General features: G+C 36.3%; 1 pseudogene; it reads left to right on the forward strand.

The window, feature by feature from the left end:
* Positions 1–493: 493 nt before the first annotated feature.
* Positions 494–1336, forward strand: LOC127221047 (40S ribosomal protein SA-like; annotated as a pseudogene).
* The last annotated feature ends 7929 nt before the right edge of the window (positions 1337–9265 follow it).

Consider the following 9265-nt stretch of genomic DNA (forward strand, 5'->3'; position numbering starts at 1 on the left):
CACTGGGAGGTTAAATGCAAGTTCATTTATCCTGCTGCTGAGATATTGCCACCATCCCATCAGAACCTACTTTTTCAGGATTCCAATTGAACTGAGGCATTCAGTCTAGTGGGCTGAATTACTAGATTCTTGGTTCTTCCATCAGGAGACAACCATTGTTAGACTCACCGAACAATAAACAGCTATAACCCACTCTATTTAATTTCCTTTTAATATATTATATGTTATATATAATGTGTGTTCATGAGTCCTGTCAGTTCTGTTATCCTAAAAGGAACTGACTAATATGATGACTAAATGAAATTTAAGTAGAACCAAATACAGTAGCTGACAGTAAGTCTATAATTAATTGTAGATACTGATTGAAACTACCATTGATTAATCATGTTTCCATACTTAAAATTTACTCAGTTTGCCTTTTTGTACTGTCCACGGACAGGTCCATATGGTGTTGTTCTTGATTCCCATCATAACTTAAAGGGAAATTCACAGAATGTCTGGAGGCCTTAATGTCCTGCAGATGAAGGAGGATGTCCTCTAATTCCCTGCCCCCAAACCCCCTTAAGTGGCACCAACATTGACTTCCATATGGAGCAGTACATCTAGACAAGAAAAAGTGATAAAATCCACATCATAAATGTGAAGAGGACCTGAGAAAATCTGTTGTTCACAGCTCAAGCAATTGCCACAAACTGAGAACCCTGCTAATGTCAGCAACTAGAACACCCCGCCAGCTGCACAGAAGTTTGCTGCTCCTCTGGAGTCACCCCAATTGCTAGCTGCTTTTTGCCTGAGATGTTCACTAACTAGATCTAGGAAGGCTTCAGGGAGCTACTGCTTCTGGTGGTGCCTGATCCCAGGGATGACCTCCAGCTCCTCACAGAGGCACCTTGTATCAATCTACTCCACAAACTCTCCTCTGTGCTGGGTGAGCATTGCCCTCCACAGTGAGTATATTATGCTGAATGCTGGCTAGTAAAGTCCTCTGCATGGGTGACACAATCTCCTTTGTATATCATGGCAGGTTATGAGGTTATTCGCAATCTCTGCTTCTATGGAGAACAGTAAGAGATTGAAGAGGAGCAGGCTAGTGTTGAGAAGGCTGTGACTCGGGAGCAATTTCATGATAAATGAACTACACCAGCTCCTGAGCTCTCTGCTACTCAACCCGCAGTAGCATATAGGTCTGAAGGAGGGAAGGTGCCCTCTGCACCTATCCAGCAGTTCCCCCAGTGCAGACTGGAGATCCCAGCCAGCCATTGAGGACTGGTCAGCAGCTTCCAGAGCACAAGCCACCAAGTAGGCTGGAGCCACCACCTCACTGGAGTGGTCCTGAGCTCTTCTGCAGACACATGAGCAAAGAAAAAGAAGGTACAAAGAAAATAAACTTCCAAAATCTGAAGAAAAAGAAAAAAATAGGCCTGCTAAACAAAACAGGATTGGCACACATATGAATTTACCAAGACTGAAGCAACATGCACAGGGCCTGTGTGGGTCAGCACCAGCTCTGTCCATGCACTGAGGAAGGAAGTGACATATGCCCCATCCCTAACAAAGAAGCAATCTCCAATTGATAACCACTCGTGAATGAAAATTTAGTTTTCTCCAAAGGATTCTCACTGGGGAAGCAACCTGTGCTTCAGGGGAGGCAGCACTCCCAGTAGTCGATGATCAAAAGAAAACAAAATGCAATGGCATCTTTAAAGGTCTTTGTCTCATAATGTTGGGGCACAGCTTTTAAAACTAAATTATGGCTGAGACCCTGGTGCACAAAAGGACCTTGAGAACACATCCCCCATGGAGGGATAACTGCCTTAACCTAGAGACAGGAGAGAAGCCCTAGTCCCTACTTCAAATGACCTGTCAGATCTATATGACCCCAACTGGATGGCATTCCCCTACATATGGAATTGGGGTGGGGGGATGGGAGGGGAGGGTGGTTAGGGTGCAGGTGAGAGGGCAGAGAGGGTAAAAGTGAGGGAGCAAGAGAGAGGGAGGGAGAGATTGAGGGAGGGATGGATAGAGGGAGGGAGGGATTGAGGGAGGGAGAGGGAACTTGGATCGACATATAAAATAATAAATTAAATTTAAAAAACTAAATTATGGTATTTTTATTTTATTTCCTCTCTATAATATGTGTCACTATGTGGATATGAGTGAAGGTGCTGGCAGAGGTGAAAGGAGTCAGAAAAATCTGAACCAGAAAGTAGAGAAGAAAATTTTCCTTCTTCTTAACTTAAATAATTTTTCTTAACATATTCTGCTTAAAAAGTGTTTAATTTTCCTTAAAGTTTTAAGTTTGATAGTCCTCTTGCTACTGATACTAAGTATAGTGGAAGGAAAAATAAGTCCTGATTTTTCTGTTTTATGATTTACAAAAGAAATTAAAATACATAATTTTATAACTATAGAATTAGAATAGCTTGCATTTTTAACTAAGTAAATATTTGTAATTATGAATTGTAATCACTAAATGGTTTATCTATTCAGCAAAACAAAAATCAACTGTTCTGATTAGTTGTGGTTTTCTGTAATAGTCTCCATCTGCTGCAAAGAACTACATTTATTTATGAGTATAAGAACAAATATTTAAGATGTAGTTAGATATAATTCTGACTTAAGCAATTGCATGTGATTGCAAGTTATAGACTAAGACTCATAAATTCACTCATCCTGGAGAATTTCCCTCTTGTTGTGCAGTATCATCATGAACTTTTACCAACACAATTCCTGATATAGTAAAGTGGACAGAGAAACACTTATAATGTTTCAATCCTACACGAAGAACTACAGGCACGTAAGGAATACAGAGAGGGGGAGAAATAGTCTTTCCCAGGGAAGAACACACCAAGTGCTTATCCAATACCAAATAATCCTCACTGAAAACACACATACAGGTAACACTATATGAATATAATGGAAAAGGTTTTATTTATGTACTTATGAATATGTATGTATATAACATATGCATGTAACAACAGTTTTCAAAATAGAGGCCATGTATCTGAAATAGAGCAAAAACGTATATGTGGGAGGGTTTGGAGGGTGGAGAGAAAGTAGGAAATGGTGTAATTATATTATAATCTCAAAACTTAAGTTAAAAACCACTGTGGTGCAACATTGCATGATCATCTTTATGATATTAAGTAGTTTGAGAATATATTTCTTTTTAAGGGCACAGGTGATTTCTAGAGGGTATTAGATGTTGACTCTTGTTACTTCCTGGGGGTGAGCATGGAAAGCTGATTGAGAAATAGTCTTTTTATCTTACAGTGGGATAAAAGTTTTAGCTCTCTGCATCTTTCTAATGTGTGATGTAAATTTTGGTTTTGGCATTCCTGTGATTATTGTACCACGCTCCCTGTATTAACATGCTGTACATTGTGCAGCAAGCAAGAGAATCCTATCTTCAAGCAATCACAGTATGTTTTAAATGATGGTCTTTTAAAGAATTTGTTCCAATAATTATGTTCACAATATAATAAAATCTATGACAATACCGAACTATGAAAAAAAGAAGGGCAGGAAAGGGATCAAAATAAGGTTTTGTTCACCCAAAAAAAAATTATTAATCAGTTGGCTGAAGCTGTTAGAGATTGTTATAAGTACTATACTTCAGATGCTGAGAAAAACTGGTAAACACTCCCAGCATCAACACATTGTAATATTACTCTTGTGTCAAGGATTTTATTTATGTTCTTCAAAATGATAATGTTTTGAAGTAATAATCATATTTCTTTATAGAAATAAAAAACCAGAAATTTATCTAAGTTAGAGAAGAACTATTATTCCAAAACCCAAGAACTGGTATACCTAAAAATATTTAATTTAATTATATGACATACTTGCTCACCAAAAATACAGTATAGACAGTTGAAAACTTGATAGTTCTCAACCAAGCTGTCAAAATAATGGGATAAAGAATAGTTGTTGAACTCTGATCTATGAAAAATACAGAAATTTCTTGACCTAGATTCTATAAAATCTAGATGTGAATAGGAAATCTAGACTGTCCTGGAAAAGTAATATCCTGCAATATGAATTTAATTTTCATCCTATAATTTAGGTCTACTTGCTAATGATATCCTTGCATGATTTCAGAATCTACTTTTTATTTTACTACCTGACTTATTATGAAATGTTGAATGTTTACAAAAATCACAGAAAAAGTGACATGTGCAGTGTTCTACCAAAAGAACCTTGGTATTCTTATTGATGTGTCAGTCCTTTCTTGCTTGAATTTATACTTGAACAACAATTTTTTCCACTTGTTTGACTTCATACATTACTGTGTGTTCATTGTTGGTAATCACTATTTAATTTTTCCCTTATCTATTCCTACTCTCTAACACAATTTTCCTAGAGCTTACCAAAAAGGCTTTAACTAAAATTAAAGATTTATCTAAAGTTCTCATTTTGTTTTTCCTTTGCCAAATATCTAACATGAAAACACTTCACTCAAATACCTTAGTAGACTACATTACAAATATAGCTTTTGAAAATGTAAAACAATTTTGAGCACTTTCATCTTTTGAGATGATTTTTGTGAGGAATAAAGAAGAGAGAGAGAGAGAGAACATGGAATATGGGGAAGCAGAAAAACCACTGAAAAGATAAAGGAAATGTGGCACACTTTCTTTCATTTTTGTGAAGATTTTATATTAATTAAACTGTTTTAATATTAATACTTTAACATTGCAGTATATGTGTCAAAACTTCATTTAGAAGTAGCCTCCCAAATATAAGCTGGAAAGTGTTTTTGCTATGTCAGAGACAGGCCTCAGTCACCACCTCCTCCTTCCACCCAGTTCCTGTCTGCTTCCATACCCTCAGTTGCTCTACACTGTGGAATTCTACTGCTTCTAGAAAGGTGGCTCATTAGGAACCCTTATTCTGATGGCTCTGGCACTGGAAGTATCAGGAAGCCTCACAGAATTCTCATCTATGGAGAAAATGCTTTCCTATTTCAATTTCTACAATATTTAATAGGTATTTGACCACACTGAGCAAGCAGGGAAATGGAGGAGATCAAAGGAGTCTGAAAATGTCTATGCAAATTTTTGTCATGGGTGTGTTGTGGCAGGATGACTCTTTCTATTTAGGCTATTTCACATTTTCATTGATTGTTCACATACAGAAAATGAATTATTAATGTATGATTTACTATTCTATCAATATATTAGTTACTGGAAATAATGTTTAGGCATGTAAAAGGTGGTTCTAAAGTTAACTGGAAAATAGAATATGCAAAAACATCATAAATGTGAAAAATGTAAAGGGTGTTTTGAATAAAGTAATGGGAGAGAATAATAATGAGACAGGAGAAAAAAAACAAAGAGAAAAGTAGGACTTAACTTATCAAATATTTAGACTAACAGTGAAGTGAAAATAGAGTGATGCTAGACAAAACCATACAGACCAGGGATGATTTAAAAGACTATCAATAAAACAAAAATGGATAATGAATAGGGTTATAATATAAGTGGCAGTTTTTGATTAAAGGAAATTGTTATTAAATGGCGTTATAACAACTAGATAGAGTTCTATGATAGCATTATAGGTATACCCTAAATTTATTGTATGGAAAAATAAGCTCAGTAAAATTTTTACATAAAGCCATAAAATAATAGAATAAAATGAGATGAAATAAAATTGGTATTGAAAGGTACTATAGAGTGCTCAGCCCAAATGAGACACATGTATCCTATCCTTCCCTGGCAAGGCTCAGGAATCTTCACAAGGAGTGGCAAGAGCAGATGTAACGGATGACAGCAAGCAAACACTGTTTCCCAGGTACAACAGTACAACTACATATATGAGCTTACAGTGATTGTGACAATACACACAAGCCCTACACACTCTTCAGACTCATACTATGTCAGCATAGAAGGGGAAATGTGGCTAGAAAATCTCACCACTAGCTGAAGAGCTGTTGGGAGGAGTCACTTTTTATTTAGTTTTTTTATTTGTTGTTTTGATGATATCACCTTTGGTAGCTTGACCACATACTAGTATAGATCTGCTTCTGAAGACTAACTATGTAAAACAATCAAGACTTACAGAGAAAGAAAACAAAACAAGTGGAATCTCAGAGATGGATGGGAAGGAAGGAGAGAAAGAAAAAGGGTTGGAATGGGCAGAGTTTGGAGGTGAACACAATGTATGAAATTCTCTAAGAATTGATTATTGTTTAAAGAAGTATATTCTAAATCAGACAAGAAAACCAGATAACTAATTATAAAAATGCTAAGAGTGAACATTCAATTTAACAATAACAAAATGTATGTCAAAAGCAAACAGTATCAAAAGACACAGCTACTTTTTTTTTTTTAATTTGGAGGGAAACACTTACAATTCACTTAAAAGTTAACCTAGAAGCAGAGCCTATAAATAACCAGGACCAACAGCACAGTAGGAAAATGGGCAGAGAAATAGATACCACACCTAAAAATAATAAGTAAATACATAAATATGCTTATAAACAATGATACTTAATTTCTCTTATTTTAGGAGAAAGGCACAGGAAAGAAATATTAACTTTGTAATATCACCAACTTAATCACCAAAGATTAGAACAGTCCTCAAAGTAAAATAAAAAATATTAGCTGTTATTGTGTGAATTGTCAATATATACTTATGTAGACAATGGGGTTTTATAACACACACTCAAACTGCTAAACGTGTGTTCTTTTCCCTAGAAATTATTTTAGGAATTTACGTACTATATTCTTTATTTGACTATCATGTATCACGTGTCATGATAAAGAGCTATGAATTTGGAAGTCGCCCAAATTATGCTAGATACATACAAGTGACTGCTACATATCAGTTGAAAATAACAATGAGATTTACAAATAACTCACATAGATGTCTTAGTTACTATTCTATTGCTATGAAAAGACTCTATGTGACTAAGAAAACTCTAATAAAGGAAAACATTTAATTGGGAGCTTGCTTACAGTTTCAGGGCCTTAGTCTATTATCATCATGGTCATGTTAGAATCAGGAATACAAGAAATATATTAATGGCTAAGGAAAGCCACAGAGGACAGGTGTGTGTCCGGGTGGTCTTTGGATGGAGGCCAAGAAAGACCATTGCATGAGCCTGTGAAGATATAGCCTGAATTATTTTGAAGACTCTAAGAGGTTGGAGATACCAGAGTTGTGGAATACCTGCCAAGGAGGCCTACAGAAATGCTTGGAACCAGCCCAAGAGAGAAAAGTATCTTTCTGCAAATACAAATCCATAACCACATGAGGACAAAGTGTTTTCATTTCCACAAAGGAAGCAGCTTAATGTAATCAAACTGCCATTATGTCACTGGCTGGCTGGTCAATCTGGGAAGTGGTGTCATATGTGGGGTTCTGATACAGTTTCAGGGGCTTAGTCCTTTATTATCATAGTGGGAATCATGAAGGCAGGCAGACATGGTACTCAAAAAGTAGTTAAGACCCATACCCTAATCTATAGGCCTAGAGAGAGTCTGGGCCAGACATGGGCTTTTGAAACTCAAAGCCCTCCACCAGTGACACACTTCTTCCAACAAGGCCACACCTCCTAATCCTGCTCAGATAGTACCACTCCTTGATCACCAAGCATTAAAACACAAGATCCTATGGAGGGCATTCATATTCAAATCACTGCAGAAGATCAAATTATAATCTTATAATGAGAAACATTGATGTAGATACAAAGAGGGAAGAAAGTATTTATAGTACACATATAAGAGAAGAGAGAAAAGACTGTGTATTTGCACAGTACAAACCTGTTTATTCACAGAGACTACCTCTGCAATTAAGAGACAGGATTACTTCTGTGCAAAGAACAGATGGCTGTGGACTACAATGAGAGAGAGGACTGGTTTTACTTTACATTTCAGCTGTGTTGTCATGGGAGCTATCTACTTTTCAGAAAAATTTTAGCATAATGTTTAAGAGAAAGAAAATGAGTTTTAGGGAGATGTTTGTGTATTACAAGCAAATGTCAGGTGTGAGCATAAAGACACGTGCCAAGGCTTTGCGCTTGCTAATTCTATGTTTGGGGGCCTTTGGGGAATGATGATTAAATAAGGATCTGTGGGACTTGATTTGAAAGACTTATTTTTTTCTGTGATTCTCTCATATTCTACTCAGAGCCGCTTTTTGTTTAGAAGCTTTGAGTTGGAGGGCAGGATGCCCAGGACCATCTTCAAAGGACTCAGCTGTTCCCTGCACGGGGAACTGGGAGCCTGGAGCTGTTTTGATCATTGGTATTCTAAATGTAAAAGTGCATTGCTTTAACCGAGAAGCCCAAAACTACAGAGTGTGATGCACAATTGCCATTAAGCCAAACAACTGTCCTGTATTAAAAGATTAGGATGCAACTTCATCAGAACTTCATCTTCAACACCCCACTCTCACCACCAGACAGGACCACCAGACAGAAACATAACAAAGAAACAAAAGAACTAACAGAAGTTATGACCCAATTTTGTTTAAAAGACATTTATAGAACATTCCATTCAAACACAAGGGAATATACCTTCTTCTCAGCTTCACATGGAATCTTCTCTAAAAATGACCACATACTGAGTGATAAAGCAAACCACAGCAGATACCAAAAAAAAAAAAAAAAAAAAAAAAAAAAAATTGGAATACTCCCCCCCCCATATCTTATCAGACCACCATGCTTTAAAGTTAGTTAGAATTCAGCAACACAAAATTTCAGAAACCCTACAAAGTCATGGAAATTGAATAATGTGTAATTGCATCATTCCTGGGTCAAGGAAGAAATAAAGAAATTAAAGAGTTCCTAGAATTCAATGAAAATGGAGACACAATACACCCAAACTTGCAGGACACTTTGAAAGCAGAACTACAAGGAAAGTTCATAGCACTAAGTGCGTACATGAACAAACTGGAGGATTGTTGCATTAAATAATTAAAAGCACAAATGAAAGCTCTAGTACAAAAAGAAGCAAACTCACCTGAGAGAAGTAGACTCAAGGAAGTAATCAATTTGAGGGCTGAAATCAATAAAATAGAAACAAAGAAAACATACAAAGAATCAATGCAATAAAGAGTTGGTTCTTTGAGAAAATCAACAAGATAAACAAACTTTTATCTAAACTAACCAAAAATCAGAGAGAGAGAGAGAGAGCATGCAAATTAGAAAAATCAGAAAGAAAAAGGACCTAACAATGGACACTGAGGAAATCCAGAGATTCTTCAGGTCATACATTGAAAACCTGTACTCCACAAAATTAAAAATTTAAAGGAAATGAAC

This window comes from Phodopus roborovskii, unplaced genomic scaffold, assembly GCF_943737965.1.
Source record: "Phodopus roborovskii unplaced genomic scaffold, PHOROB, whole genome shotgun sequence".
Classification (NCBI taxonomy): Eukaryota; Metazoa; Chordata; class Mammalia; order Rodentia; family Cricetidae; genus Phodopus; species Phodopus roborovskii.